Source organism: Mus musculus, chromosome 5, assembly GCF_000001635.26.
Source record: "Mus musculus strain C57BL/6J chromosome 5, GRCm38.p6 C57BL/6J".
NCBI lineage: Eukaryota > Metazoa > Chordata > Mammalia > Rodentia > Muridae > Mus > Mus musculus.
In genome coordinates this window covers 73,796,671-73,805,136 of record NC_000071.6, presented here as the reverse complement: position 1 = coordinate 73,805,136, position 8,466 = coordinate 73,796,671, and the positions used below count along the sequence as shown (strand labels likewise).

Here is an 8,466-nt window from a genome sequence, read left to right as displayed (position 1 = left end):
AGCCACACCCCCTAATCCTTCGGAAACAGGTCATCTACTGGGGACTAGGCATGCAAATATGGGAGCCTATGGATGCCATTTTCATTCAAATCACTATGCTGAAGAAAAAGATCATGAGATGTCCTGCTGTGGTTCCTTTGGTCATGTAAGCTCCACCGGGTGATGGTGGAATTAAATTTCATTCAGGAATTCTGAAGCCTCCCAGCTCTTTCTTATGCTCAACTCTCCTTATTGCTCATATCTCAGGCAGAGTGGAGAAAATCATGGGCCTCAATGAAGATAAAAGCTATCACTGGGATGGAGAAAGTCATGTGCTTCGTAGTGGGCAGCTCTTTCTCACTTTCACGAGATGGAACTGGAGACTCAAGGGTGGGGAGGAGTAGCCTGTTATGAGAGCCCAGCCCAAGGTGAAACTGAGAGTCATGTCTGGGTCCCTGGCTCTGCAGTGTAAGGAGCTGGCCCCACCCCTCACTGTCTGTAACACTTTGGAGAGCTGGTATCCCCTCTCACCAGCTGTTGCACTTGGGAAACCAGGCTCTGTGTCTCATCCCAGCAGCACAGTAGAGCTGGCCCTAGTAGCAGGGGCATGGGTGAGCCAGCCCTAAGGGAGAGAATGTAAGAGAGCTGACTCCTTACTCTGGAAGTCAGGAAAGCTGCCCACAGGGTCATGAATGTGGGAGAGCTGGCCCTGCTCCTCGCCAGGTACAGCACTCAGGAGAGAGGGTCCTGCACCGTGCCTGAGCAGCACAGAACTGATTCCTGTTGGGGGTTGGGCACAGGTGAGCTGGTCCCAAGGGTGAGAGCATGGGAGAGCTGTCTGTTCCACTAGTCTGTTGTGCAGTGGCATGGGTGCAGAAACGATGCCCCTCCCCCATCCCTAACCACCTGCAGCAGTTGGGAAAGCTGACCCTGGAGTCATGAGTGTCGGTGAGCTGGCCCAGCCTGACACCAGCTCCAGCACTTGGAAGACCAGTCCCTACACCTTGCCTGGGAGGTGACCCTGATGGCGACAGCACAGGTGAGCCACCCTTGAGCATGAGAGAGCATGAGAGAGCATGAGAGAGCATGAGAGAGCATGAGAGAGCATGAGAGAGCATGAGAGAGCATGAGAGAGCATGAGAGAGCATGAGAGGGCATGAGAGGGCAGGAGAGGGCAGGAGAGGGCAGGAGAGAGCAGGAGAGAGCAGGAGAGAGCAGGAGAGAGCATGAGAGAGCATGAGAGAGCAGGAGAGAGCATGAGAGAGCAGGAGAGAGCAGGAGAGAGCAGGAGAGGGCAGGAGAGGGCAGGAGAGAGCAGGAGAGAGCAGGAGAGAGCAGGAGAGCAGGAGAGAGCAGGAGAGAGCAGGAGAGAGCAGGAGAGAGCAGGAGAGAGCAGGAGAGAGCAGGAGAGCTAACCCCCCTTCCTGCTGATGGGGCTTTGGGAGGCCTACTCAGATCCATGCTGGAAAGCTCACCCTGCTGATGTGGATAAGGGAAAGTTGGCAGGCAGACCAGCTAAGCTATCACCCGGGCCCAGATCTAGGACTCTGAGTTGCCCCACCCCAAAATCCACACAAATGGGTGGTACATGTGAAAGGGCCAGTCCTCCTAATCCAAAGCTACAGAATCTCCATGACACAGTGTAACACAGAATAGCTTGGAGGGGTCCCAGTGAGGATCCAATATGGATAGTGTCACAGAAGCCAGAGATCTTGAACCACACCAATGACTCATTACAATGAGCATTTACTGGTGAAGATGTGTGGACAGAGGGATCGACTGTGGGATACATTGTGATGTACTAGTTTCCACAGTGAGATAATGCCTATGCTTTGGTGTGTGTGTGTGTGTGTGTGTGTGTGTGTGTGTGTGTGTTTATTTTGGGGGAAGTTTTAAGGATGAAGGATGGATATGAGGAGATGGAGGAATGAGCCAGACTGGGATGCATGATGTGAAACAAAGAATTAATACTTTTTTTTTTTTTTGAAAAAGGAAAAGAAAACCAATAAGCTCTTAAATGAAAACATAAAATTGAACTTTTGTGACTTAGAGTTAGGCAATGGTTTCTTAGTGACAACAAAAGCATAGTAACCAAATAACAAAACTAAAGGTTTTATGTTTCCAGTGGAGCATCATGAAAGGACAATATACAGAACAAGAGAAAATGTCTCCAGTCATATATCTCATAGAAAGACCTTTATGTAGAATACATAAAGAACATATCATTCAATAATAACAAGACTAGTGATTCTTTAAGTGGGGAAAGTATTTGTACAGACATCTCTTCAAAGTCCATGTAACGACTGTCACAACACATGGGAAGATGTTTCATGCCATTAAGATGCCAAGAGAGTCCCGCTGTGAGATGCTACTTCCACTATCAAGACTGAAATGCAAAGCCAGGTGATCAAGGGCTCGAAAGCGTGTGGGGAAACTTAACTCTCATCCATGGTTGATGAGATGGGAAAGGGCATAGCCACTTTGGTAAAAATTTGGCTGATTTCTAAATGGCTAGAAATCTCATTCCCAAGTATATATCCAAGAGAAAAATATGTTCATTGAAAACATGAAAACAGAAGTTCAGAGATGCATGATTCAACAGCAACTGCACAGTGGCCTAAGGGTGAATGCCCTGAATGTACATCCGTGCAATGGAATGATATTCCCATACAAAATGAATGAGGCGTTGATACATGGCACAAGTTCATACTTGGCCTATAAAGCTTATACTAAGAGAAAGAAGGCAGCCTACCTATTACATTCTTAACTGGTGCAAAATATCCAGAATAGGCAAGCCCAGAGCAACAGAACATGGTTACTAGGCCTTGGAGGGAAAATCGAATATATCCTGTCTAATTTTAATGTCAGTTTGATCCTACTCTCTATAACCTAGGTAGAGTAACCTGAAAAGAGGGAACCTCAGTAGAAGAATTGGTTCTGATCAGATTGGCCTGTGGTCATGTCTGTGGAGATTGTCTTGACTGATGATTGATGTGGGTTGGCATCACCATTAGAGAGCCCACCTCAGCTGTATAAGAAAACTAGCTGAACACAATCCAGTAAGAAGGGATCATTTATGATTTCTGCTTCTGGTTTCCGCTTATGTCCCCACACTGGCTGCTTCCGGTTTCCGCTTATGGCTCCATACTGACTGCTTCCAGTTTCCGCTTATGTCCCTACACTGGCTACTTCCAGTTTCAACTTATGCCCCCACACCGGCTTCTCTCGATGATTCGTGTGAGCTGTAAGTATAAGCCAAATAAACCCTCTCCTCCCCAAAGCTCTGGTCAGCATATTTATCACAGGGACATAAAGGAAAATAAACGACTGCTGATGTACACAGCGTTTGTACAACAGCATCTGGGTGAGTGTTGAAAATCAGCTTGTTGGGATGGCTGAAAAACTCCCATGAGGATATGAAGAGCACTGGATTGTACTCTTATTTAAAGACCCTAAAATCACAAGGGAATACTGAAGTGTCACATGAAGCTCAATCAGTCGAGAAGATTGCATTCTGCATTTATTAAGTCCCTAAACTTGACGTTGAATTGGTTAGCTCTGTATGAACAGTAACACATATTTGTTCTCGAACTATTCCTTCTGAACTCCTGATTCTTATCTGTAGTCTTTGGGATTTGATGAACTTCTCAAACTGTGCATATCCTCAGAGGAAGACTTTATTCTCTCCAAATCTGCTTTTCTCTCCAAATCCACATCTTTCTCCATCTCGGTAACTGGATTCCAGGTTCTCCCGAATAAGTGAATCAGAAACCTATATGCCCAACTCAACTACTCTCTTCCCTCCTACCTCCAAGAAACTTACTTTAACCACGCATCAGATTTTTTTTCACTTTTTGAAATATATATATATATATATATATATATATATATATATATATATATATATATATGGCTTCACTATAAATGTCTGGTAGAAGTTACCAGGAAAATCCAAATTATCACTTTCAACATCATCATTATCTTAGTCGTCATCACCACCATCATCATCACCATCACTATCATAGTCACCACCACTGCCATCATTATCATGGTCACCATCATCACCACTTCCTTTATTAGGAACTTGGAATGTGAGTTAAAATAATTTCTATCAATAGGATCACATTTTCATGTCTTCTAAAATGACACCATCTAAGTTTCTGGTAGGTCCTTCTGAATCTTAGCCAATTCTGCCTTAGAATTCCCCTGAGTAAGCTGTTACACATAAAGGACAAGTCAAAGTTTAGCTCATCCCTCAGTATTTAAAATGGAACCGTGAATGCTAGAGATATAGTCCATGAGAGTACCGACCTAGCTTACACGGTGCTCTTAAATCCCCAGCACATACGAAGAACACAAACTAAATAAGCATTGATTCTGCTTATATACATGCAGCTTTGTTACAATTATTAATTAGCCGTGGATAGGTTCACTGAAAGCACTGGCTAGCTCAGCAATTATAAACATTTCATATCTAACCTAGAGAGAGTGACATGTTAAAGAAACTATTAAGTAAGATAAAGAGTTGTCACAGGAGTGTAAAGTGAACAACTGGAGCTTTGTGGCTGTCTCCAGGCTGGGGCTTCTTAAACATGTTATAAATTCACCCTGAGTAGGGAGGATGAGGAACAGGGGTCGTCTGTAACCATTACCTAAATTTCCTCCCAGATTCTAGGGCATTTTCCAGTCCCAGGACAGTTGACAGGGTCATGCTGATGCGGCTTAGCTTAGCAACTACCACCCGAAAGAAATCCTTTTCACAAAACAGAGTTCACCTGGGCTCATAGTATCAGAGGCCTTGGTCTCTGTTGGTTGGCTGGTTGCTTTGGGAAAGATACATCACAGTGAGAGTGTGTGGCAGAGCAACCGACTCACTTCCTGGTGGTCAGAAAGCAAAGACAGAGAGAAGAAGTCAAGTCAGCAATCCCATAATCTCCTTCAAGAACACACCCACAGCGACCTAAAACTCGCCCTCTAAGCACACCTCTTAAAGTGTCTACACCTTCCTAAAGGCACCAAGCCAGTGACGAAGTCTTCAATATATCAACCAATCTCTAGGGATATTAGAGAACCAAATGGTAGTACGTGGTTGCCTAAATTTTGCTTGTTTCAGGCCCTATCCCTAATACTTCAGAATCTCGGTCCAGAATTAAAGTAGTCCCAGCATTCAAGGAAGGCAGAGAGGTGTCCTGTGCAAGCCACTGAGGTCTGTGTCCTGGAAGGACGTCCGCATGTCAATGACACCATGGTGTGGTCTTCAGAATATCACTCTGTCTCTTGGGGTATCACTTCCTGGTGCTCTCCAAGCTGAAAAACTGCCAGAGTTTCTGTTGCTTACTGAGCTGGATGGGGGGGGGGGGGGGTTGGGGGCGGGGCAACAAGCTCCTCCCCATGGTCTTTCTCTCAGTTTGGCTGAGCTGGAACAAGAGGAACCTTAAGGCAGTTGCCTTATGTTAAGGTTCTTTGAAATTATTTCAGAGAAATTTTTCTACACCTTCTTTCCAGATCCCCTGTCTTGTCGAAGTCCAAGTGTAGGAAGCACTGCTTCCTGTGTGAGGCCTTCCCACTCAGGAAGCCACAGGAGCTCTGCCCATGCACACACGCTGGGAATTGACCAGAGGGACTCACAAAGCTCCAGACACCCTGGCTCAGCTTAGGTCCACCCTGAGCCATGGACCACACATATTTTTCTTTTACTAAAAAGTAGGCATTTGTAGACTTTTAAAATTATATTTTGTATTCTTTTCATTTTGTTTCATTATTGATTTTAACTATTTCTTATTTTTATATCGTTATTCAGTAGAAATGCATGTATTAACAGACAGCTGTCAACTAATGAGTATAGAAAAGATCTTGATGAGAAGCAATACTCTGTGCTACTTTGCTGACCACTCTATAGGACCAACTCTTTCCACTGCTGATGGGAGTCTTTTAGAATCCACCAAACTTGATTAATATATACATTTTGTTTTTAAATCTACCACTTATAGATTACATCTATTAATCTTTCAGTTAAAAAGATTAGTATTTAATCCTACCTCTCCCTTCTGTTCTTCTAAGAGTTGATACACTATTAGTTTTAGCTTCTAGCAGTTATTTTTGCAAGTTTTCTATCTACTTTGGATAATGTGCTCTACTCTTCTTCTTACACACTGAGCCCAATGAGACTGAGATTTGAAGGACAGAATTTTAACATAAAGGAAACTAACCTATTTGTTGAGTGCTGTGCTCAAGGATCCACGGTTAGGAAGTTGTGAACCAATAACTCAACAGCGATGGGGCGAACCTGGAACTGCAGTAATGAACATTTCAAACAGATTTAATATTTGTGTTTCTGTTTTAACTATGGTTTGAATGTATTCCTCCTAAAGCTTATGTATTAGTAATAGCCTTAACTTTGTATGATAATGTTATCTTGGAAGGCAATTATGATTGGTTGGGGATACGAGGCTGCACCATCTGAGAGAGTGATTTCATACGAAGATAAAAGAGACCCCATTTCTGTGCTTTCACGATCTCATTATGGGATGTTTCAAACAAGATTCAGCAAACTGGCCAGTATCAGTGCACTTGAACTTACCAAGATTCAGAGATATAAGAAATCAATTTATTTCCTTTATAAATTATCCATTCTTGAGTACTTTGGATCATACAAAGTAATCTTTATGTCCGCAGACACAGTCTTTTCAACCATATTGATGGAAACACAGAGTGCAGTGCGAATGGCTTCACGAAATGATTATTTTATTGAGGTTGTGGTGAAGGGCTGGAAAGGTGCTATGCAGTTTCCCTTCATCTGTTCTTTCCATATTTTTTAAATAGGATTTTCCTTTCTTCAGCCAGATTCTAGTAAGTGAGGGTTTGGGGTTTCATCATTACTCAATTTTTCCCCTCTTAATAAATTTCACAGAAAGAAGTTTGGCCAAGAGAAACCCACCACAGGGAGTATGTGCATCGAGGGCCATATGGAACCAAGTGGAAGCCATTAAAACACCCCATCCTGTTTGGGCAAGCGCAATCCCAACAAATCCATTGACACATGGCAGTGAGTGTTCTGGCTGGGTGATTGTTTCTGTAACTCCATCTGCCTGGCACCACCAGGGCCCCCAAGTGCCTGGAAGGTTGGGACAGAACGACCTGGGGCAAGGAATCCACACTCTTTCAATATTGGGTAACTCTAGAGTGGATGAAAATCCTTTCCAGCTGAGCACTCTGTTTTGCTGTCTCTAGGGTTGAAGTCCATTACTCTCCCTCTGCAACTGTCCTGCTGGCTTGCTCGGCAACCGTCAGCCATCTTAACCTCACATCAAAAGTGTTTGTTGGGCCACAAAGGAAAAAGACATAAATAGCAACTGGCATTGAAAAACCAGACAAAATGTGTCTCATTCATTAGTCTTCTCACCAATAAGTTTCATCTCATCTATATCTACAGGGATACTGTAATACATAAACACATACACACACAGGGCAGCAGGGACATAAGGCAGCAGGTCTCATTGTATCCATTCTCAGAAAGCAGAAGGTAGAACAAAGACCCAAACTATCAAATCTCAGGACTTGTCCCTAGAGACTCATTTCCCCCAGCAGGACTCCACCTCCTAAAATCTTCCACAACCTTCTAAAAGAGTTCCGCCATCTGAGAACCGAGTATTCAAGCACACACCACAGCATGCTGGGTGGCTAGGGGTTTGCCTGGAGGATTTTAAGAATCCAAATTGGAGAAATTAGAGGGTATAGTTTTGGGTTTATGGTTTTACTATATTCCCAGATATAATAAAGTTCTTGCTAGTCATTCCTGTTTGGGAACATCTTTGTGCCCACAGTAGGGTTGGGGCCCAAAGGAACATTCAAGACAGGCTTTACTCTGATGAGAGATCTCCTATAGCATCAACACTGGAAATACATGGATGGAAGAGGAGAAATCAGTTTTCAGTGTCTGGAGCTGGATGCTGGTCTCTGGAAATGCTAATCTTCAGATGTTGTATGTTCAGTTCCTCAGTATCTAATTAAGGCAGAGATGTCTCCTGCCAGCAATATACTCTGTAACGTGGGAGTTGCATACGCTGTCTGCATGTAATCTATGTGTGTGGGTGCAGGTGCATGTGTGGAGGCCAGAGGACAGCCTCTGCTATCATTCCTCAGATGCTGTCCAGCTTGGGTTTTTGAGACAAGGACTCTCCTAGGTCTACGAACCTCTCAAGTCAGTTAGGCATGCTGTCCAGTGAGCCCTCATGAGAGGGGTTAATGACATCATGAAAGGGCTCTTCTCAGTGAGCTCTCTCACCCTCTTTTAACCATGGAAAGTCACTGGGGTAAGTCAGCAGTCTGAATCCTGAAGAAGTGATCTCACCAGAACCCAATCACATCCTACCCAGGCCACAGACTTCCAGCCCTTGGACTGTAAGATTAAATACCTGTTGTATGCGAGCCATCAACCAGTCCCTTGTATGTGCAGCAGCCACTGAACTTCTTGCTATAACACCTGGC

At 44.1% G+C, this 8,466-nt stretch overlaps 1 long non-coding RNA gene across 2 annotated transcripts; it reads left to right on the top strand.

Moving 5' to 3' along the window:
• Window positions 1-471: 471 nt before the first annotated feature.
• Gm34960 lies at window positions 472-7,612 on the top strand. Of its 2 annotated transcripts, XR_001785042.2 has the most exons (4): window positions 472-1,018; window positions 3,141-3,223; window positions 6,890-7,024; window positions 7,210-7,612. It is a non-coding gene; the product is annotated as a predicted gene, 34960 (long non-coding RNA). The 2 variants fall into 2 exon arrangements; XR_377026.3 differs by having other exon boundaries at window positions 6,890-7,612.
• The last annotated feature ends 854 nt before the right edge of the window (window positions 7,613-8,466 follow it).